Source organism: Rhinopithecus bieti, unplaced genomic scaffold, assembly GCF_001698545.2.
Source record: "Rhinopithecus bieti isolate Rb0 unplaced genomic scaffold, ASM169854v2 scaffold_1295, whole genome shotgun sequence".
NCBI classification, from domain to species: domain Eukaryota; kingdom Metazoa; phylum Chordata; class Mammalia; order Primates; family Cercopithecidae; genus Rhinopithecus; species Rhinopithecus bieti.
Window position 1 is genome coordinate 5,074,961 of NW_016803880.1, and position 23,468 is coordinate 5,098,428.

At 38.6% G+C, this 23,468-nt stretch overlaps 1 protein-coding gene and 1 long non-coding RNA gene across 3 annotated transcripts in view; one reads left to right on the top strand and one right to left on the bottom strand.

Annotated features, from left to right (window-relative positions):
- MRPL39 (mitochondrial ribosomal protein L39) overlaps positions 1-23,468 on the top strand; it is a 120,032-nt gene that overhangs the window by 26,490 nt on the left and 70,074 nt on the right. The window lies entirely within an intron of this gene.
- Positions 9,851-23,197, bottom strand: LOC108518309 (uncharacterized). Its single transcript, XR_001882344.1, has 3 exons — positions 23,010-23,197; positions 15,408-15,488; positions 9,851-11,127 (listed from the first exon to the last, which is right to left on the bottom strand). It is a non-coding gene; the product is annotated as an uncharacterized LOC108518309 (long non-coding RNA).

Genomic DNA, 23,468 nt, shown 5'->3' on the forward strand with positions numbered 1-23,468 from the left:
TGGGCGACAGAGCGAGACTCCGCCTCAAAAAAAAAAAAAAAAAAAAGTGCTTGTTTACCCACACCTTGAGTAAGCCTTGGTAATCAGTCTTACAAAAATATTTTGCCAAAAAGTTTCTGCTTCAGTGTCAGCAAGTTTTCTGTGTCTTGTGCACAGGCTTCCTCTGAAGGCTGTATCTTTTTTTTTTTTTTCTGGGTGAGGTCAGTCCATATCTTCCTGTTTCTTGATTAACTTTCTCATTTTGCTGACATTTGTCTCTATGCTCCTTTCTAGGAAAAAATGTCTAAGAGGTGAGCCATTGCATGTCTAAAGTGGGTTCTGCACTTATATTTGATGAACTATTCAGCTAGATACAGAGTTCTAGATTGAAAAGTAGTTTTTCTCTTCGAACTTTGAAAGCAGCTCAGTTATTTTCTGGCATCTGATTTTGCTAATAAAAGGTCTGATGCCAGTCTGATTCTTGTTTCTTTTTATATAACCTGTTCTCTGCATCCCCTTCCCTCAACACACTCTGGACACTTAGGATCTTTTTATTCTTGGTGGTGTAAAATTCGACAATCCTGTACCCGTATCTCGGTCTTTAGTCAGTTATTCTGCTTGGTACGTAGGCGGTCCTTTCAATTTTCGACATCTCTCTTTTATGTTTTCTTACTTTTTTTGTTCTTTCTTTTCTCTGGAGGTTCTTTGTTTCTCTAATACCGTTCAGCTGTATTTGCATCTTCAGTATTGGTCCTCTGTATTTTTTTCCCTTTATTATTTTTCCTGCATTTATATTTTACTTGTAATACATTATGTCAAGCATATTTTAATTTCTGAAAGCTGTCTTTTGCTTCTCTTTCATAGAATCCTTTTCAGGTTTTTTTTTTTTTTTTTTTGAGACAGAGTCTCGCTCTGTCGCCCAGGCTGGAGTGCAGTGGCGGGATCTCAGCTCACTGCAAGCTCCACCTCCCGGGTTCCCGCTATTCTCCTGCCTCAGCCTCCCAAGTAGCTGGGACTACAGGCACCCGCCACCTCGCCCGGCTAGTTTTTTTGTATTTTAGTAGAGACGGGGTTTCACCATGTTAGCCAGGATGGTCTCGATCTCCTGACCTCGTGATCCGCCCGTCTCGGCCTCCCAAAGTGCTGGGATTACAGGCTTGAGCCACCGCGCCCGGCCCTTTTCAGGTTTTTGAATGTGATGTTTTTTCATGAAGCTCTCTGAAGATTCGATATAATTGGTATTCATTTGTTCATTCACTTTCTAGTCCCTGAATTCTCTCTTTTCTCTGGTGACAGATTTTTTATCTTAGTCTTTCACTTACATGTTTCAGGCTTTTTTCAAATGTCTTATATTTATTGGCTGTCAGTTTGTAGTTGAAAATGTGGATATAGGGAGGTTGAGTGGCAGCTCTGTGGTTTGAGCAAGGTTTGGCTTCTTGTAGGCATCACTAAGGATGAGTAGGTGAATCTGGCTGGTAGGGCGAGGGTTTGTAAAATGCTGGAATGAAGAGGTCTTGTCTTGGCTACTGATTTCTAAATTGACTCCTAGTTTTACGCAGACTGTTCTTTCACTGACTTTATAAAAGATCTCTTTGATATTTTACATGGGGCACTCCCTGGATGTAGGCCATTCTGTATTTGAAGATGGGGTAGTGTTCAACCTGTTTGTATACAGGCCTTTAATTAATTCCTTCTTTTTAATTAGTTTAGATTTAATTAATCCCTCTACTGTCTTCTGTCATCTGTGAACTTCTGCCGTCTCTGAGCTAAGGCCCAGTTGGGCCGCTTGGCTGCCTCTGATGGAACTTCCTCCACATGTTTTCTAGGTGGTGACATTCTCTAGTGTTTTATTAGTTACTTAGCTTTTTGTCTTTTAGAATTTGGTTGACATCTCTTGTTTATTGATTTTTTTTTCCATTCCCTTTGTTGTTTGTGAATTTATATACTTCAACATTTTTTTCTCTTAAAAATTGTGAAATATTTGAGCATACAGAAAAGTACAGAGAATAATTTCACAAACTCTTGTTTGAGTGGGCGTTTTCATGCTTTTGGGCAACTAGCACTGTTTGAACACCTGCTTTTTGGCAACTTCCCACATCATGGATCTTACCTTACCCAGTAGAAGAATGAAATTTTTTTTTCTTTCTTTTTTTTTTTTTGAGACGGCGTCTCGCTCTGTGGCCCGGGCGGGAGTTCAGTGGCCGGATCTCAGCTCACTGCAAGCTCCGCCTCCCGGGTTCACGCCATTCTCCTGCCTCAGCCTCCCAAGTAGCTGGGACTACAGGCGCCCGCCACCTCGCCCGGCTAGTTTTTTGTATTTTTTTAGTAGAGACAGGGTTTCACCATGTTAGCCAGGATGGTCTCGATCTCCTGACCTCGTGATCCGCCCGCCTCAGCCTCCCAAAGTGCTGGGATTACAGGCTTGAGCCACCGCGCCCGGCCAGAAGAATGAAATTTAATTTCCTACCCTTCCTTGCAGCTACGGCTGAGACAGGTACAGGTAGCGTGGGCTCACCAGTTAGACATACCTGTGTGAAATCTGGAAGCAAGTACTTTGCAGACAAGAGTAGTTGTTGAGAGGAGCAGTGATATGGTTTTCAATGCAGCAGCAGTGGCAGAGGTCCCATGTAATGGTGCAAGGTGTGGAGGCTGTGCTTAGCAGTTTTTCCCCCACAGCTGCTCCAGGGTATAAAAATCAGCGTGTTTTTGAGCCTTATAGTCCTGACCTCCAGGCCTGAGACTTGTGAGCCATTTTTTTTCTGTTTGTTTAAACTAGCAAGTGTAGATCCTGTTGTTTGTAACCAAGAGTGTTGATATACAGCCACTATTTAATTGTAACCACTGTCAACCTTTTTCCTTATTTACTTCAGATCCTTTTGTGTTTAAATAAAGGAAAAACTGCACATCTATTGAAGATCTTATGTCATTTCCTTACTCTCACAAAGAACCACTATCCTGTTTGTACCTGTCCTTACTCTTCATGATTTTATATTTTTTACCACAATCCATATTATTCTGTGTATTTTAAAACTAAACATAGTTTCATAATATATATCCTTTTGCAATTTGCTTCTATTGCTCATCATTGTTTTTTATGTATAGCATGTTGATACATGTAAAGAGTTAGTACATTCATTTCAACTGCTATATAGTATTTCATTATATGATTAATCCTATCATTAATTCATTTTCCTATTGATGACCACTGAGGATGTTATTGGCTTTTGAGTATTACAGTATTGCAGAAAATATCCTTGTGCATGTTCCTTTGTGTACACATTTGATAATATCTCCAGGGCCTGTACCACAGTGGACCATGCATCTTCAGCTTTACTAAATATTAACCGGCTGCCACAATAGTTATACCAGTTTACTCTCTATCAGCAGTATGAGCATTCCCATTTCTCCACTCCCTCATTAACATTTATTATTTTCAGACATTCAGATATTTTGTTCGAATATGCATGATCCTATCTCGTTTAATTTGCTTAATGCTGAGCATATAGTACCAATAAGCATGTCTTCATTTGTTTTTATGAATTACCAGTTTACAACCTTTGCCCCTTTTTTACAATTGGATTTTTGGGCAGCTCATATTAATAGTGTGTGTGTGTGTGTGTATATATATATATATATATATATATTNAGTAAATATAGTTACATGCAAATAAGTATCTACAAAACAGACATACAAATAATGTAAAGATGTGTAACTGTAGCTAAATGCAGATTTTCTGGTATGCTATAATGCTTAAAGTTTCTGGATTTTATGTAAGTATAAATGTAGAAAATTGTACATGTATATGTAGTGTTACAAGTCTTCCTACTAACAACTAGCAGGACTACTTAGCAACATTCTTCAGGCCTGTTTGATGTGACTTTTTTTTTTTTTTCTTGAGAACAAGTCTCACTCTGTTGCCCAAGCTGTAGTGCAGTGGCACGATCTTGGCTCTCTGCAGCCTCTGCCTACTGGGTTCAAGCAATTCCCCTGTCTCAGCCTCCTGAGTAGCCGAGTAGCTGGGATTACAGGCAAGTGCCACCACACCCAGCTACTTTTTATATTTTTAGTAGAGATGGGGTTTCACCATGTTGCCAGGCTGGTCTCCAACTTCTGGCCCCTAGTGATCTGCACTCCTTGGCCTCCCAAAGTGCTAGGATTATAAGTGTGAGCCATTGCACCTGACTGGTTCTTTATATTTTTAGAAAGTTAAACCCTTGCGGGCCAGGTGCAGCAAAAGAAAGTTAAACCCTTGTCACTACAGATATTTCTCTTGTCTGGCTTACCTTTTAATTTTGTTTCTATTGTCTTTAGTTTTAAGGTAGACAATTCATCTTTTCCTCTATGATTTATATTTATGAAATTTAAGAAAGCCTTCCCTAAGTTGATGTTATAAAGCAGCCTACTGCATTGTTTATTTTAAAGTCTTGATTTTCACATTTAATTGTATAATTTATTTGAAGTTTACTTTTTGCATATAGAGTGAGGAAAGGGACCTAATTTTGAATCACCCTCTCCTTCACAAGGATAGGCAGTTCTTCTGGACCATTTATTTCCTCTCTACTCTTTTTCTTTTTTTTTTTTTTTGAGGTGGAGTTTTACTCTTGTTGCCCAGGCTGGAGTGCAGTGGCATGATCTCGGCTCACTACAGCCTCTGCTTCCTGGGTTCAAGTGATTATCCTGCCTCAGCCTCCCGAGTGGCTGGGATTACAGGTGTCTGCCCTCACGACCAGCTAATTTTTGTATTTTTAGTAGAGATGGGGTTTCACCATGTTGGCCAGGCTGGTCTTGAACTCCTGACCTCAGGTGATCCACCCACCTCATCCTCCCAAAGTGCTGGGATTACAGGTGTGAGCCACAGTGCCCAGCCTATTTCCTCTCTACTCTTAATGATTGTGCCATGCTGTCATATAAAAGGTTCCTTTCAGTGCCTGAGTCTGCTTCATTGGTCCATTTATCTGTCCATGTACCACTGTAACACCGTTTTAACGACTATAGCTTTATAAGAAGTTTTGATTTCTCTTATGGTGAGTTCTCCTTTCCTATTCTTTTTCAAAATTTTCATGCTTATTGTAGGGTCAGCTTGTTAACTTCTTAGTTGTCTTAAAATCTGTTTTGTCTTATAATGACATTCCTGTGTCGGGTTTCCTTTTAATGGTACATTCCTTTCAACTTTTTCATGTCATTATTTTTTAGATTTTCTCTTAAGAGCATACAGAAATCTTTTTTTTTTTTTTTTTTTTCCTTTCTTAAACCCATTCTCCTAAAATGATTGTGGATTTGGCGGTTTCTCCTTATGGCTAAATCAGCATTTGCTTATTTTATTTTAAGATGATTTTGTTAGCACTGTGTGTTCTGGTTGGGGATTTTTAAACGTGCTGATAAACTGCTTCTTTTTATCATTTAAATAATGATCCTCTCTATCTCAGTAATAATGATTTTTTCCTTTAATCTAGTTTTCTTAATCTATTTTTTTAAAAAAATCAGGTTCTATTGTTAATACTAGTTTTTTTTTTAGTATTTACCTGGTATATTCTTACTTTCAACATTTTTATGTTGGTAGGTTTTAAGTCTGTCTTGTAAACAGCATAAAACTATTATTTCCTTTTAAATCTAGTCTTTGAATTACTGTCTTTTAGTAGATAAATTTTAATTTGTATTCACTTTACTGTGATTATCATTTCTTTGCATTATTTTTTCTCCTTTCCTGTCGTAAGTTGGATTGATCCAGTTTCCTTATTTTCCCTTTCTTTTTACTTTCTGTTTTAGAAGTTAGTGTTTCATTCATAAGTGTACCATTATTTAATCTATTCCCTATTTATGGTTGATTTTTAATTTTTGTTACTGTACTAATACTTCAGTTAGGTAGCCTTGTACATATATGATTCCACATGTGTGCTAGTAGCTCTGTAAAATATATTGTTATACCTGATTCCAGGTCAAAGAGTATATGTATTTTAACTTTTAATAAATATAGATAATCTTTTAAAGATAAATTTATCCAGTAAGCAGATTTTATATGTCATATGTGATTACATATATTGAAGGAAAGGAGAAATATTTTGTTTTAGGAGTGGCTATTACTGCAGTGTTATTTTTGAAGCATCTCAAAATTGGTTGTTTTTATGTCAGGCTTCCCTGTTGAGAAAAAAATTCTGGGGACAAAATTTCATACATATATTTATAATAATGAAATTTCTTAAAGCAAACTTGGATACTGACTTCCTGATCTGCAGGATTTAGGGAAAACCAAATTGATGCTTGAGCATCTGTAAGGAATCCATTCACGTCAACTTGAAAAACAGTTCCTCAAATTGGGACACAGATATGCCAGGTACAGACAGTCCACAATATTAGAACAAGTTGAATTTCCAACATCAGTGGGTACTTGGATACATTTTCTCATTCAATTTAAGCAACTGAGCAAGGTCCTGAGCTGGGTGTAATACCAAAAAATTAAAAAGGATTCTCGTTTCCTACAGAAGCTCCATCTAGAAGAGAGGATAATGTATACACAGGTAACAAACCAAACATGGGGCACAAATGTGAAGCACGTTTATGGAGGAGCTATAATCTGCTTTGGGAGCATGGAGGAGAAAGATCACTTCCGGCTAGAACCCTTTTTGGAGTTCTTTTACTATGTGCTTGGCCTGGGTTAAGAGAGCACATTGCTGAGCTGCCAGCATTTGAGAAAGGACAGAATTTTCCTAAGTGGAGACTGGGTATGATTGTTGAAGCCTTGCAGCACAGGTGAGAGGGTGAGATGGGATGGCAGTGACGTTTGTGGCTATCTCATTAGTCAGCCCATTACTTGCAAAGCAAGAACTGGCACCCAATTCCTTCTCATTGACTTTCCCTCTCTGTTGCACTAGGCAGCAGCTGATAGATTAGGGTTAGTTAGTATCAGGTCATTGGTTGGTTACAGCTGGTGGTAGAACACAGGGCAGCTGGTTTCGGGGCAGTGGGTGGGGGGAGCGGGGGAAGTCAGGTGTATTTCATTGAGGTGGTTAGGATGGTTTTGGTGATGAGGGATGATGAGACTTCATTGGAATTTCATTGCTGCTTATCTCCAGAGAGGTCAACCACAAGACATCTCTTATCACTTAGCCTATGTTGCAGACTCTCATTACATGGTGAATAGTGTGTAAACAGAGTCATATGTTGCAGGATTTCTGGTGAGCACCATTCCTAGTAGCAACATCAACAGTAGCATCGTGTATAAAACCACTGTTTCCTCAGAGCTGGTTTATGATCCACCTGAATCTGAACTGCCTGGTCAGCCTCGTAAAAATGTAGTGTCCTCAGCTCCATTACAGTATTACAATCAGTGGGAGTGGGAGCCTGGGAGCTTGGGAATATGCAGCTTGACAAGCTTCCCAGGTGAGAATCCTTTGATCTTCAGTTATATATAGAACTTTTCACTTAATTGTCTGCTGTGATGAACTTTTATTTACCAAAAATCATTTCTTTCAGCTTAGTGCAATAGTGAAAATGAAATGTTCACTGTATTTAAACTCATTTCTGTAGTTAGACTTGGACTTTTAGGATATACTAGGTTAAGTGCTAGTGAGCTGGGAAATCCCTGAGCATTACAGAGAAGGGTGGAAGAGTGACTGAATATAGAGAAGACACCATTGTGATGACATTTGAGGAACCCACCTAAAAAATTCCAGTACTTGTGTGTCTTAGATGAATGAAGACTAATACTAGTACACTTAGATTTGTTAAAGTACTACAGTAACAGGCCGGGTGCGGTGGCTCACGCCTGTGATCCCAGCACTTTGGGAGGCCGAGACGGGCAGATCACCTGAGGTCAGGAGTTCGAGACCAGCCTGGCCAACATGGTGAAACCCCCTTCTCTACTTAAAATACAAAAAATTAGCTGGGCGTGGTGGTATGTATCTGTAATTCCAGCCACTTGGGAGGCTGAGGCAGGAGAATTGAACCTTGAAGGCAGAGGTTGCAGTGAGCTGAGATCGCGCCATTGCACTCTAGACTGGGGGACAAGAGCAAGAGTTTGTTTCAAAAAAGACCAAAACCAAAACAAAACAGACCAAAAAAACTACAGTAATAGACAAAAACAAAAACAAAAAATCCTTAAGTGAACATTATTTCACTTGCCCTTATTGCTATGGGAGAATTTGAAACCCAAAGTGGAAAGTTAAACTCTTATGTGCAAGTTTTTCCTGCTAGTTTCACTGTTTTCCAGTTGTTATTAGTAGAGAACCACATGCTCAGCCAGCTTTTTGTGCTTGTGTCCCATCTATGAACTCTACAATTTTTCTTTAAGCTCCCTTTTCTCTTTACATTTCCTCACTTTCTTGAGGTATTCGCTATCATCTATTTTCAGAAAATTTCTAGTATTCTATGTTCTGTATATATTCTTCAGTCCTCTGACTTGACTTTTTTTGTCATATTCCTCCATTTTTTTTCTCCTTAATTTTTTAGCTATTGGGTCCATCTAACTGATGACAGTGAATATGAAAGGCTTGGTCTTGAATTCCGTAAATTTCTGGGCAAGCGGGTCAGGTCCTAGATAAATCTCTTAACATTTTGCAATTTTTAAAAACCATCCTTAGTTTGTGACTTTCACACACACACACACACACACACACACACACACACACACTCAGTCACTCACACATACATATGTATACCTTGTTACTTACCCATTCCTCCAATCCAAACACAGACTCAGTCTTACTCATGCTTCAAGAATTTTTGTAATGACTGGTCAGGAGGAATCCCTCTACGATGAGGAGATAGGCAGTCAGAAGCCTAGGAGGGCTGGGCATTAGAGAAAACCCAGGAACCCTGGTTCTTTGGGTTGTCACCACGGGATTATAGTTAGTTTGGAGCTAGAGTGTCCTTGGGGAGATCTGTGGTAGATCATTTGATTTAAATGACTGAAATGTAAAAGTTTGAAAGTTTGTGTTTAACACTTAATGCATAATAGACATTGTGCTTTTCACATGCATGATTTCATTTAAGCCTACATCCTATGAAATATGAAATATATTCATCATTTTACTGATGAAGAAATTGAGGCTTAGAGGAAGATTAACTATCTTAGGCTTCATGGAGTATACTCAAATGCTCTTCAAATAAGGCATTTCCCAGCACAGATTTTCTTCAAGTGCCTTTGTAATGTTCATAGCTTTTTATTGTAACAGCAGGAAGGTTATACTACAATAGTTTATTCCAGCCCTAATGTTCTATGACTTTGTGTCTTCAGGCAGCAAGTAGGATTTTGAAGAACTAGGACTCAAAGCAAGGAATCCTCTTGTAGATATACAGTGGCAGATAAAATGAAGAAACACTTTTTCACTCTGTCACCCAGGCTGGAGGGCAGTGGCACGATCTTCGTTCACTGTGAACTTCACCTCCTGGGTTCAAGTGATTCTCCTGCCTCAGCCTCCTGAGTATCTGGGATTACGGGCACTCACCACCATGCCTAGCTAATTTTTGTGTTTTTAGCAGAGACGAGGTTTCACTATGTTGGCCAGGGTAGACTGGAACTCCTGACCTCAAGTGATCCACCTGCCTTAGCCTCCCAAAGTGTTGGAATTATAGGCGTGAGCCACTATGCCTGGCCTGAAGAAACTCTCTTGAGTATGTTCTACCTACATGGAAGCTCCATGGAGCCATAAGCTCATTCCACGGGTTAGGAGAAGGAATTTGTATTGGCAGCACATACAACTTGAACAGAAAGTGGGGCAAAGCCAAATGGGTACTCTTACATGAGAATACTGTGTCCTAGGAGTCAGGAATGTTCCCCTTAGTATCCTCATAATTTTCTTCCATTGTCTTTTTTTGGCAGATATCTTCTGAAATTATAATTTGTACTTTGCAAAAGAAAATGGGCCATAAAAATTATTTTAAATCAAGTAAAGACTCATGAGATTTATTTGGTTACAGTGAATAAACTTGACAAAATGTTGAGAAGAGTTGTTAAAACAAGTATACATTAAATATACTAACAATTACATTTGGTTACATGTTTGTAAGTTATGGTTATTTAGAAAAACTGCATAGAAACCCAAACCTTAAAAAGCCTGCAAATTAAATCATTAGCTTTTCTCTTCTCTAACAAAGTAGGGTGACTAGTTCTTGGATTAACCCAACTATAACATGGATGGAGCACTTGATTATCTTACAGAATATTCTGTGTCTCACCTAAACCTCACAACAACCTTGTAAAGCATTATCCCCATTTCATGGATGAAGAAACAGGCTTAGAAGTGGAAAGGTAGATTCTCAGCTTTCGCAACCATGTTATGTGGCTTAGCTATTGAACTTGAACCTAGATTTGGGACTTCATTTCAAATATGACTTTTTAAATTAAATCTTTGTATCTTGTATGGAAACAATATCTCACTAGCTCTCAGATGTTATTTACCCTGCTACTTGTTAAAAATATCTCATTTAAAAAATTCAGCTTCATAGCCTTTCAATTTCCCTTTAAGAGTCAAATGAAAGTATTAATTCTAAACTGAAGTTGCCTAAACAGAAAATCGTTACATGGGGGAAAGTACCAGTTTCTAAGTATTTTAAAAAATGTTGCCAGACAATCCATGATATAACTGGAGGTCACTAGTCCTTCTAATTTTTAACTACAAAAATATTATAGAAATTTGTGTTTAGCCCACATTTCTAACAGTTGAATCAAAGGTATTTATGAACATTATATTGAGCAAGTCAAAACCTGCAATTAAGAATGACAGGAATACATTTTATGTTAATGATAAAAACAAACGTGGGCTTGATATTTAAATGAAAATGTTTGCATTTAGGATACTACTGATAAATCTTTTAAATAACCTTACTTTTAAAACTTAGTTTAAGGTTGAACATCCCAGTGACCAGATTATGATTAACAGATTGAAAAATGATAAAGCCTGAAGTCTAAGTTTATCCAGCAGGGTGACTCATGCTTCTTTGTCATCCTCCCACGGCAGCAATTTGTTCCATGTGAATGCTAGTAACAGGCATCATACCCTGTTAATGCTAACATGTAGGAGTCAGTTGGAGGTAAAAACCCCTATCACGATTAGCATTAACAGCATACAGCCTACAGCAAGCCTTCAGCACTCAGAGGATGAGGCATAAAGAATTTAAACCACAGATTTCCCCTTCCTGGTTTGTGCCACCTGCAAGAGAGAAAGAAATGTTTGTGTATGCACATGCGGTTATAAAGCTGGAGTGACAGAATATAGTAAATCTGAAAGGAAACTAGTCCATTTTCTCTTGAAAGGAAGGAGCTAATTAAATCCGTGGAAGTAATTTGTTGAAAGTGGTAGAGAAATTGGCAATTAAAAGATGACATTGTTACCTTTAGGCATATTTGAAAACTTTTTGAAAATTATGTTTTCAATTCTATTCTCTAGTTTTGAATCAGGTACACATATGTATCATCTTCTTTAAATCAAAAACAAAAACCACTCTTCAGCGTTTCCAAATGCCAAAATGCAAAGAGGGAAGCTTGCATTCTGACACAGTACAGTTTTTTTTTTGTTTTTTTTCTGGTTTGTACTTCATCTGGGAGCTAGACAATTAAAGGCCCAAATATTCAAAATGGTCCTTTATGATTTATGAAAATTAAAACCCAATTAACCTGTTTTATAAAGGTGGAGTTAAGGCTGAATTTTTCATTCTGTAATAAATAGTTGAAGTTTTACCTTTATTCTTTCAGGAAATACGATACAAGCAATGGAGGTTTGCCTACAAATGAATCTATCTGAAAATGTCCCCGTCTGCTATTTAGAGATTCCTTTGGGGAAAGCAATACCCAGTGGCTTTGGTTTTGACTACATAAAGGAAGTATGACTTAAAGAGTCCTCTGTGTTTCAAACTACTTGTCTTAGGCAGAGGGTTGATTAAAAAAAAGAACAAGATGAATTTGCTACTTCCTTTTAGAGTCAGATTTTACTCTCTCAGATAAAGTGACATTTCTCCCACAGGTTTCTGATTTCAGTGTTACTATAGCAGAACCTAGAAGTTAGAGTATCATTCAAGTATGTGGTCTCCTGCAGTACAAGAGGGGAATCACCTTTTCTTTTATTTAATAATGAAACCAGCTAGATACAAAAATGTGACTAAGTTCAAAAGAAACGTATGAAGTAAAAAATTCCCCAGTGAATATATTTTGACGGGGCAGAATATCGTGGTTTGGAAATTTCCAAACCAAGGAAATATATCATTCTTACTGATAGTATTTTTTTTAAACTTTACTGTTTTCTGAGATGAATTAGTTGATGATGAAAAAATTTGGATTAAATGATGTCATTTCAGGAATTCAATTCATTTTATAGAATTTCAGTCAATAAAGATTGTAAAAATAAGGACTTTTTTCCCCCCTTACAGGGTCCTGGTCACAGTAATACATATTAATAATACATATTAATAAATACATATTAATAATCTAGCGTTAGTGCCTCCCCAGTCGAGATAACTCACCCTTTTCTTAAAAAGATGTGTTTAATTTGTATTGAAGGTAAATTGCTTGCATACTATTCTACCCATAAATTTTATTCCTGTTCTTTAAAGGTAACATATGAGCACAGGTATTAAAATAAATATATTTAGTATACTGATTGACTTTTCCCTCTTTTTAAATATACATCTGAATGCCTGATTAGAGCACTCAGAAAAGCGACAGTGTTTTTGATAATGTGTTATATATATTAAAAATTCTAATAGCTTTTTTATTGGTTCAAACTCTAAATGTATATTGAAATAAAACATGTCACACAGGTCCCCATTTGTTCTCAAACACAACCTTGTCATACAGGCGTGATGAATTCCTAATATTGCAGAGAAATGAGAAGTTTGTCTAAATATACTGTAGAACCTTAGGTCATATTTAAAACACAGTGATTGATGAAAAACATTAATGAACAGAATAAAGGAGAACATACCCCAGAATATATATATGTATATTTTTTTCAATTTAAAAATAGACTTTTAAGGACAGTAAAATGACCAGAAGGTCGTTCATCCATCAGTGTGGAGTCTACATCCACTTCCAGTGTTTTTGACTGGGCTAAGCAACCAGCAACAGAATTGCTATGTGCCTGAGTGGGAATTAGTGGTCGTAGACAACAAAGGCCAGTCTGTTAGCCAAGGCACTGGGCAGAGGGTGCTTTCATGAGGTAATAAGAAATGAAGTACTTCTCTCTGGAATCAGTGTGGCCACCAGCTGGTAAAGTGGCAGGGGAAGAATTATACACAATTATAAGCCTGACAATCAGTAGTGACAGTGCTAACCAATAATGTAACAAGCATAATGTTTAATGTGTAGCAATACAAGAAGGATTTATATGAATTATACATTAGAAATTAGATTGGGGTCTTTGACTAGGTAGTTCTGCAGATATACTTCCAGTCCTCCCCTCACGCCACAATACTTATGCCTACCACATGAAATATCCATTGTCAGTATAAGCTTTACTATGTAGCATAGGTTCCAAGTTAAATGTTCTTAACAGAATTACTACACACTGAGTATCAAAATCATTCCTTCTCACAGTGGGTAAAAAATCTACCAAGAGGAAGCACTGTGTAGACCAGATTAATGATAACACCAAGTATCTTTCATTATATGACAGGCAATTCTTCCTCTTGTAGTAAGAATGAAGCTGAAGGTGGCACTTTGGGAAATTTTTCCTTAGATTATGCTTTCCCGAAGGACATTTTTTCGGGGGCAGGGTGGGGTGTTAGCATAAGATTTAAGAATATCTGGCCAGGTGCGGTGGCTCACGCCTGTAATCCCAGCATTTTGGGAGGCTGAGGTGGGGATCACAAGGTCAGGAGTTCGAGACCAGCCTGACCAACATGGTTAAATCCCGTACTAAAAATACAAAAAAATTAGCTAGGCATGGTGGTGCGTGCCTGTAGTCCCAGCTACTCAGGAGGCTGAGGCAGCAGAATCGCTTGAACCTGGGAGGCAGAAGGTTGCAGTGAGCCGAGACTGTGCCACTGCACTACAGTCTGGGCAACAGAGCGAGACTCCATCTCCAAAGAAAAAAAAAGATTTCAGAATATCCTTTTATTCTTACCTTGTTGATTTGCCAGGAAAGACGTTATCGAAACTATATATTCAGAGCATAATATGTCCTAAGTTTGTCATTAAAGTTCTGGTTTTCCTTCAAAAATTTTTTATTGTGGTGAAATATGTAATGTAAACATAATGTAAGTTTAACATCTTAACCACTTTTTGTTTTTTGTTTTTTGTTTTTTTTTTTGAGACGGAGTCTCGCTTTGTCACCCAGGCTGGAGTGCAGTGGGGCGATCTCGGCTCACTGCAAGCTCCGCCTCCCAGGTTCACGCCATTCTCCTGCCTCAGCCTCTGAGTAGCTGGGACTACAGGTGCCCGCCACCATGCCCAGCTAATTTTTTGTATTTTTAGTAGAGATGGGGTTTCACCGTGTTAGCCAGGATGGTCTCGATCTCCTGACCTTGTGATCCACCCACCTCGGCCTCCCAAAGTGCTGGGATTACAGGCGTGAGCCATCGTGCCTGGCCATCTTAACCACTTTTAAGTGTACAGGTCAGCTGTATTAAACAGTCATAATGTTGTACAACCATCATTAGCATACATCTCCATAACTCTTTATCTTGTAAGGATCTCGTTTTATGTCTAAATCATAGGTTATATTCTTCTACAATTATGTATATTTCTATATTGCTGCTTATTCTCAGCACCAACCATTTAATATTTGCAACCAAAGGAACTGCACACCATACAGTTTTCTTTAAAAAAAAGTTACAGCGGTCAAATTTCAGAACCAAAGCGACTGTGGGATAGCTCTAAATTTATTTACCCTGAAATATACAAATAATTTAAAACTACCAATTTGTTGTTACAAATCAAATGTACATCTATTTTTACCGAAAGTCATCTTATATTGATGTAGCAATACAAATTCTAGGTCCAAAGCCATTTTAGTAGGTGAAATGTAATTATGTTGTTGAAAATTGAAGTGATTTAGTTTAGGTCTAAACTTCCTCTAAATATTTTCCCACTAACATTTATGTGTACCAATCAAAAACATAATCATTAAGATGGAATAATGTTGATTCCTATTTGCATCCATTTGCTAAAAGCAATTAGCATATACTTGCATATGTGGAAGCAGTATCTGGCTTTTCTATCAGAATTTATTCTGATTCTCTATATTCTGCAGCTGCAGTTTGGGTTTATGTCATGGAAATAAGCAGTGATTAATGCAAGTATATAAAAATCAGGATTCTGTGAAACTTTGGATTTGTCATAATCTTTAGAATAACAACGATTTCTTGGTTACCTTTTGAGGCAGGGTCAAAAGTTGCAAGTGGCTGCCCACATGATGCACCAACAACCTGCCTCTATGAAAACTCTGCATCTGTCAGAGTGTTTCCCCTCCCTGTTACTTAAGACAGAATTCCTTACCATTAGAGCCATCTCCATTGGGTGGGAGAGCCAAGGTGACAGGTAAGGTCTCTGGTAGGTTCTTGAAATGCAGACAGTTATCTGGGGAAAGAGGGTTGGGTTGAAGTTGACACATCGCCTTAGATGTGTTTATTAGGTTAGTTAGTCATCTTTGAAAGCAGAGATCAAGGGCTGAGGAGAGAGGACCTGGGATAGGTAGATGTTAATGGGAAAAAAGTAATTTAGAGGAAAGATAAGGATGTACTCCAAATAGTTTGATAGTTCAGTAGTTTTTTATTTATAATTTAAGCTCACACTTTTCATGTACAGCATAAAGCAGCAACAAATTAAGTATGTAGACTATCATCTGAGTTTTAGTTCTCTGAGTTTCAACCTCTCTACATGCTATAAAATGTCATATAAAGTGTTTAATTTCTCAGAGATTCTTGAAGACTTGCAGTGTTCTCTGACAAAAAGAATCCAAATGACTGCCTTTCTAAAGTGTATTTATTTGTGTAAAGTTTATCACATATTTTCTGTAGAATATGATTCTGCGTTACATCTCAGTAACTGACGTTAAAGATGAGTCAACTTCTCTGCTACCAGGGAATGAGGTAAAGAGTATTATGTTTCCTCTTAACTTCACATGAGTTCCATCATTAATAGGGGATTGATGGTGTGACTTACTACTGATTGAGATGGTGGCCAACTGGGGTCACATCTTCTGAAGCACACAAACTCATCTTTAAAGGTAAAAGTGGATTGTTCTGTAGGAATAACTTACATCCTGAAATCTTGGTGAATGATAAGATTACCACTTTTCAGATCATTAACTTTAGATATAAGAAAAATTCCCTGAATAAGCCATTGCTACGGGAAAATTATAAACTTTTCATGTCATGATATTTTATTTACTTCCATAAAACTTAACATCACTTCTTGATATTTCTAATTGAGAGTTCTTTATTGAAAATAGCAACTATTTCTCAATTAAGAGCTCCTTATTGAAAATAGCAGTTTGCACACAAAATAGCATAACATTCTTTTCTGTATTTTGAGAACTAAGAAAATAAATGTTTTTAAAGATATATGCCAATAGTGATATTTAACACATAAAGGTGTGATGGATTTTTGAAGTGTCTTAGAAGAAAGTCAGTGTGGATATTGCAGAGTCACTGTGGAAATGTATATCAGTGACTGTTTAGTTGTAAATGCACAAAAGAGAAAGAATGGCAGCCTTAGAGGATTATCCTGCTTTTCCCAATTTTAGAACCAGGAAGCTTTTACTGAAATGACTTTGTGGAACTTATTTGCAAGCTAAGTTACCTTCCCAGTAGTTTTATTATGGACAGTAATTAGTGCTGTCACTTTTCTGATGAAGATGTGTTAAAAAAAAAAAAAAAAAAAAGGTTAGGAATTTCCTCTTCCCCACCAGACTGATTCTGTGGAATAAGCAGAAGCAGGATGACAGCCAGCTGGAGTCTGACTGCGGGGACTCGCTTCCTCAACACCCTGACCTCACACTGGCTCAGCGGCAGGTCTGAACTGTGCTGAAATGTTATAGAACAAATGTGAATAAAGCTGTGGGTAGGGAGGGGAGAGCTAGTGGGAGAGATGTATTCTGTTGCTTTAAGTGATGGCCATTCTTTCTTATTTCTTGTTTCCACAAAACGTTTTCCATTTGTCTAACAAACTTCTTAATATCATATTTCCATAAGAGAAATTTAATACTTTTTAAAATTTAGAATTCGATTTTGATGTCTTTTCTCCCCACTCCAGGGAACAGAAAATAGGGTGGCTGTTATCTGCTCTGGAGTATTTTGTCACTCTTCCTTGAGGCCTCCTTTGTGCATTTGAGTTCACTGTTTATGCTTAACACTGAATTTCAACAAAATGCCTCATTTGGAACTTATTATGTGTTACCTGTTTGTTGTTTATATCCATATGTCTGTATCATCGGACAAAATTGCTTTTCTATTTCTGTAAGCTGCAGTTTATCTTTTTCTGCTTCCACACACCATAATGGCCCCAAGCAAGGAAGAATTTGTGTGCTAAAAACTATTTAAGGCAAATAGAGCAAATTCTGTAAACAAAAGGTTTGGTTTTGCCTTTTTAAAAATTCACTCTTAATGGATGGGATACCCTGTGTTACAAGGCAAAGACCATTTACATGTTACATTCCCATGGCATTTGACCCAATTCTTTAACAAACCAAATGAGGGTCATGATCGCTGCTCCACAAGATGTCACCATACACACTCTTAGGCACTAGATATACCTACTTCAAGTTGTTCAAGTATGGACCTGTCCTCTTTGCCTTCCTTATCTTGTACTCTCAGATAGCACACTCCTGGAGGCTGGTTTCTCCTCATCTCCTGATGGGTCCCTGCTTGTCTATCTTCCCCAAGGTGGCTAGTCCTCTCTCCATCCTCTGTCAGAGCACTTATCACACTGGATGGTAATTATTTCATGCGTCTCTTCTTAGTGCTGAGGTGTATGTGATGGCAGAGACTGATATATATCCCTCAGTGCTGGATATACAGCTGACAGATACTCACTACATACTTTTGAATAAATGTTTGAGAGTTTCCAAAGGCATTTCTTTCTGCACAGTAGGCTTTTATTTGGCACTGGAGCATTTCAGGACTTAACCGATATGCAGGTTCTTGGAGAATTTAGTAGAAGCTTACAAATGTGGGGATATATTAATAAGATTTGTTGGCATTCCAGATTGGCAGTGGACCCTTTTTAGAAGATTCCAGGCTTGGATCTCAGTCTGTCAAGTATAAAGTAAAGCTGGAGAATACTGGTAGAAATCATCATCTGGACTTGTGGGTAAAAACTAAGTTTCATCCCGGATTTTAAAAACCACTCTTGGATGCTATAATCATATGTTTTCATTGCATAGAACCATGTCCTTGTTCTTAGGAGATCCGTGCTGAAACATCTAGAAGTTAGATGCCAGATTTGCATATAGATATAGAGAGAGAGATGGGTAGGGACACAGAAAGATAAGCCAATGTGGCAAATATTAATGATTAGCAAATCTAATTGAAAAGCAGGAGTGTTCATTGTTCTGTTGTTTTCAGCTTGCCTGGGTTCCATTCCATACCCCACAAGTGTTACTAGCTGTGTGGTATTTGGCAAGTTAATAAACCTCTTTAAGTTTTAGTTGTTTCCCTGAAAATGGAGATAAAGGTATAACCTACTCAGAAAGTCTTGTGAAGATGAAGTGACAATGCAAAACATTTAGTTGGGTGCCAGCCTCATAATCAGGGTTCAGTGAATGATGGCCGTGATACTAATGACATCAGTCATCAGTGCTTAGTGAGTACTTTATAAGTACCCTACATCGATCACATGTTACACTTGCTATTTTAAAAGTACAAGCCCAGATACATTTACCACTGTATAATTGAACCGTTATATAAATTAGAGGTTATCTACAAGCAGGTAAAAGCCAAGTTAAAATAATTCTTTGGTTTATCCTAATTTTAAGTTGTAAAGTAACTGCTAAAAGATACACCAAAATGTTTTCTTGGAAATAGTTTTCAGAAGTATTTTAGTAGTTTTCGTTTGGTTAAGGAGAAGGATATGCATTCTGAAACAAAATTCTAAAACCAAACAACTTTTACCGTGTCATTGTGATCTCTGAAAATTCGTGACACAGTAAAATGTCTTTAAAATGTCTTTACTTTCTCAGACTGCATTTGTATCTCACCTTCCAAATTGATTTCTTATAATACACAAGATCATCCACTGAAACAAAATAATAGCAAACACACAGGGCTCCCTCTGTGCCAAGCACCTAAGTGTTTGATGTATACTAACTCAGTTATTCCTCCTCACAACCTTAGGAATGAGTATTCACACCCTCCCCATTGAAACATGGGGGGCCTTGAGGCGCAGGCAGGTGAAGTAACTTGCACAAGGTTAATCAGTGGCTAAGGAGCATGCGGCTGGGTTGCCCACCTGGGCAATCTGACACCTGTTTCCCATGCTTGGAACCCTTATTTGTGTGAGCATACAAAGGACCATAGCATTTTGTTAAGACAGCCAGGAACTTATTATTTGTGTAGAACACTCGTTTATGGAGAACTGGCATAAATGTCATTGTAGGGCATTGTTTCACCTTATCCAAACTTCAGCCTCACAACTTCAGCCTCACAATTTCATTAAATCACCTATTTGATATTCTTCACTAATCTTTCCTTCTGCCAGTGCCTTAACCCTATCTACTCACACAAGGTAGCCATATCTGTGCTAATCTGTCCTAACAATTAGCACAGATATTAGTGATCTGTGCTAATTGATTAATATCTCTGCTAATTGTTTCTCAGAATTAGCACAGATATTCACAATCTGTTTTAAACTACAGCAACTTAAGCCATGTTAAGCCTCACTTTCTGGTGAGTGTGTCACTGTGTGTAAGGGTGGTGATTTTAGGAATCACATGTTCTTCCACATTGCTGAGAGCCGTGGACTTTGAGTGAGGGTGCTGAACTGCTCAGACATATGATGTGCTTATTTGAGGACAGATGTGCTTTTGCGCTGGTTTTGCTTAAGGCTCTGAATATTGTAAGCCCAAAGACATTGATTGATGGACAGAACTTAAGTGTTTCAGGGCAGATGAGAATTACACAGCAGTGATCATATTAAAAGCATTGCATTTCCTTAAGAGCCTGAGATAAGAAAAATTTTTTCATATATATATATGAAACTCATACATGAAAGTTGTAGCTACTGAGAGGTGGGATAAAAAGAGGCTTTTAAAATTGTAACATTTTCCTTGAAAAGTAGTGTTTCACAATTGTTTTATTCTATCTAATTTAAGGAAACATGTAACAGTTTTGAGTCCAGTAAGATTAGTGAAAGACAAAAATACATTCTATAGTGAATTATGGTGGTACTTACTTTGACTTTCTTTGGACATAGAGGATCTAAATTTACTAAAGACCAGCTGTGTCTCAGGAGGTATATGAAAGTGAACTTGGTAGTTACACTGGAATCACAGAATTTCATCAGTTTAAAGGATTTTAGAAATGATTCAGTCCCGGCCACCCATCGGCTACCCATCTTAGAGATGAGAAAAATGAGGCACAGAAATCTGCAGAGTTGATACTAGAAACAAACTACGGTTCTTAGACTGGTGTTCCTTCACCAATATTAGGCTTCTGCAGAGTGGCAGCCTCATACCAAAACAATAAGGCTATTAAAATCAATAGCTTCAGCTAAGCAGTAGCCAATGACTAACAAAAATGGAGACACCAACTGGTTAAGGATAGAGATGCTCAGTCCAAGTGAAGGCCAAGAGTCTACATACCACTTTCCTCTATTCAAGCTATTTATGCCTACTACGTTTAGAATACTGATTATGAAAGTGGACCCCCAAAGAGGGTCATGACTGAGGTTCAAGGAAGCCTCTAGCCTGCTGACGCCGAATGCAAAATGGTGTGTGAGGATGCACATTAAAAAAAATTTTCCGGGAAGAAGATATAAAATTTCCGTTAGATTCTCAAGGAGGTAGGAATAAAGGATTTTAATAACTGTTACTCTAAAATGAAAGAATTCCTTTAAATTGAATGGCAGATCTTAGTCATGACATGAAAAGCTGATAAATAAAAAAACTTTTCAAAAGTTAAAACCTAGGGCTTTTTGGGGTAGATTTTTTGATTTATAGAAGACTGTTAAGATGAGGTATTGAAAGATGAAGGTTACAAATGTTCCATGTTGGCACATGGAAAGTAAAGAATGGCAAAATTTGTAGCACATTCTAATTAGTTCAAGTGTTTATGTTACCAAAATTGAAATGCTATCAGATTGCATAGTAACATCCTGATAGCCTTTCCTCTAACTTTTTGGGTTTGTAAGGGTAGGGTGGTGCCTATCCTGCTCACTTTTGTCTCTCCAGCCTCTAGCATAGCGTCCAGCACAGGCAGACTGTGATGACTTTTTTTTTTGGTAAAGACAGTGAATTACACTTTTTACACATGATTAGGTTAAAACAAGAGTAGATATTTGTGCAAACACCACTCTTCCCCCTTGAAGTGGTTGTAGGTTTCAGACAGTGCTAATTTTTCTCTTTCTTAATGTGTGTGGTTAGGAAGCTGGGTCCTGTGGCCAGAGTGAGCTGACCCGCTATGTGAGGAAACTTGCTTGTCACAGCCTAATAAGGAGTAGTCCTTGCGGCAGAAGTAATTAGTAAATGTGCTTTGGTCATTTGACAGAAATCAGGGAGGCAGCAAGGAGTCATGGAAATGAGCCCAAACTGAGAGTCAAAAACCTGTGGTCTGCCGACACCCCCATCCCACATCCGTACCTAAAAGCAGGCTGTGCACTAGGGACCTAGTGACCTTACTAGAAAAAACTCAAATTATCTGAGCCACAAGTCCTCATGGGCAAAATGTGGATACCACCACCTAACCCTGCCAATTTCCTATCATTGTGACTATCAAATTAAACCACAGGCAGGAAGTTGCCTTGAAAACTTTTTATAGCATATATTACTGTTCACATAGATAAGCAATTAACTTTACATATACCCGTTTTTAAAAGATCAGTCCTGTGATTAAAACTTTGGCTGCCCTAATTCACTTCGATTATACATTATGTTAAAGCCATATAAAAGAGGCACTACTTCTTCAGAGAGATGAATGGAGATTACAAGCAGTAATTTTGGCTTTGGAATATACACATAATGTCCACTTGACCTCATCTGTTTGACACAAAATGTAAACTAAATTATGAGCATCATTAGATACCTTGGCCTTTTCAAATCACACAGGGTCCTGGATCTGCTGTGTGATGCTGGTGAAGTAACTTCATTTCTCGGCCCCAGCTCCTTAATTTTTAGCATACTTTGGATTCTTATATCTTTGTCAGCTGTCAACTTCAGTATTTTCAGGTAAACTTCTATCCATAGTCATCTCAATATACCTGCTTTAGATGATACAAACTTCAAAAGATCCAGCTCTCCCTCATAAAATGTGGAGGACAGACACCAACGGGGTTTTGTGAGAGTAAAGGCAACCGCTCAGCAAAAACGCACCCTGGCACAACAGGAGCGAATAATACAGACGCTGATTGAGCGTTTGCTCCATCTTCACTTCTGTTAAATGAAGACATTGATATTTAAAATGCTATGAGTCTAACTTTGTAAAATTAAAATAGATTTGCAGTTATTTTTCAAAATAGAAAAGATACAAGTTTTGAAGGCAGTCTTTTTTTCCACACTGCCCCTGTAGTGTGTTTTACACACTTCTTTGGCGGCTTCAACAGGGAAGTTGGTCCAGGGCCATTATACAGGTACCTCCCCAACCATCCAAGGAAACTTTGCAAAGAAGCTCAAGTATTAGGTTTCGAACACCCCTCCTTCCCCGCCTCTGCCCGGGGGAATCCTTCCAGCGCAATCTCTGGTCCCGGGCGAGGCGACACCTCTGAGTCCCCAGGGGGCACCCGCAGACGCGCGCGGGACCGAGCCCGGCTCTACGGCCACGTGCGCGCTGCCCCCGCCTTACCCCGCCAGTCCACCCGGCAGTGACCCTCGCACCGAGGTCCCCCGGCGTCCCTGCCACGTTGAAGAGAGGAAAGGCGGGCGGGAGCGCGAGACTGAAGTCGGCGTACCTGCAGTGCCAGGAGCGTCTCCTTGGTTCCCCGCGCTTGCTCTGCGGGCGGCTTGGGCTCTGCGATCCGCTCCATTCCCAAGGCTGCAGGCGGCTCTGGGCCCGGGCTCGGCTGCGCACAGGAAGCCCGCGCCTGCGAACGTGCGACCCTTTTATAACTCACTTGTGACTCATAACCGACCAGGCGCCTTTTCTGCAAACCCCCTCCCCCCCCGCTTCTCCCCCCTCCTGCCTGTTCTTGGAACCTACGGCTTGAAAACTTTTTTCTTTTAAAGGAAAAGTCGAAAAGCCCAGCACCCGGGGAGTTGGTGTTTTCCCCTTTCCCTTTCTCGTGGGTCATTGCGTGTGTGTATTTTTTTTCTCTCGATACACGCCGTGTACTTTCCTGCACCCGCGCGGCAAGGCTCAGCCTCCAACCTTTGTTCTTAAAGAAAAGGAAACGCCTTCAAATGACGGCCCA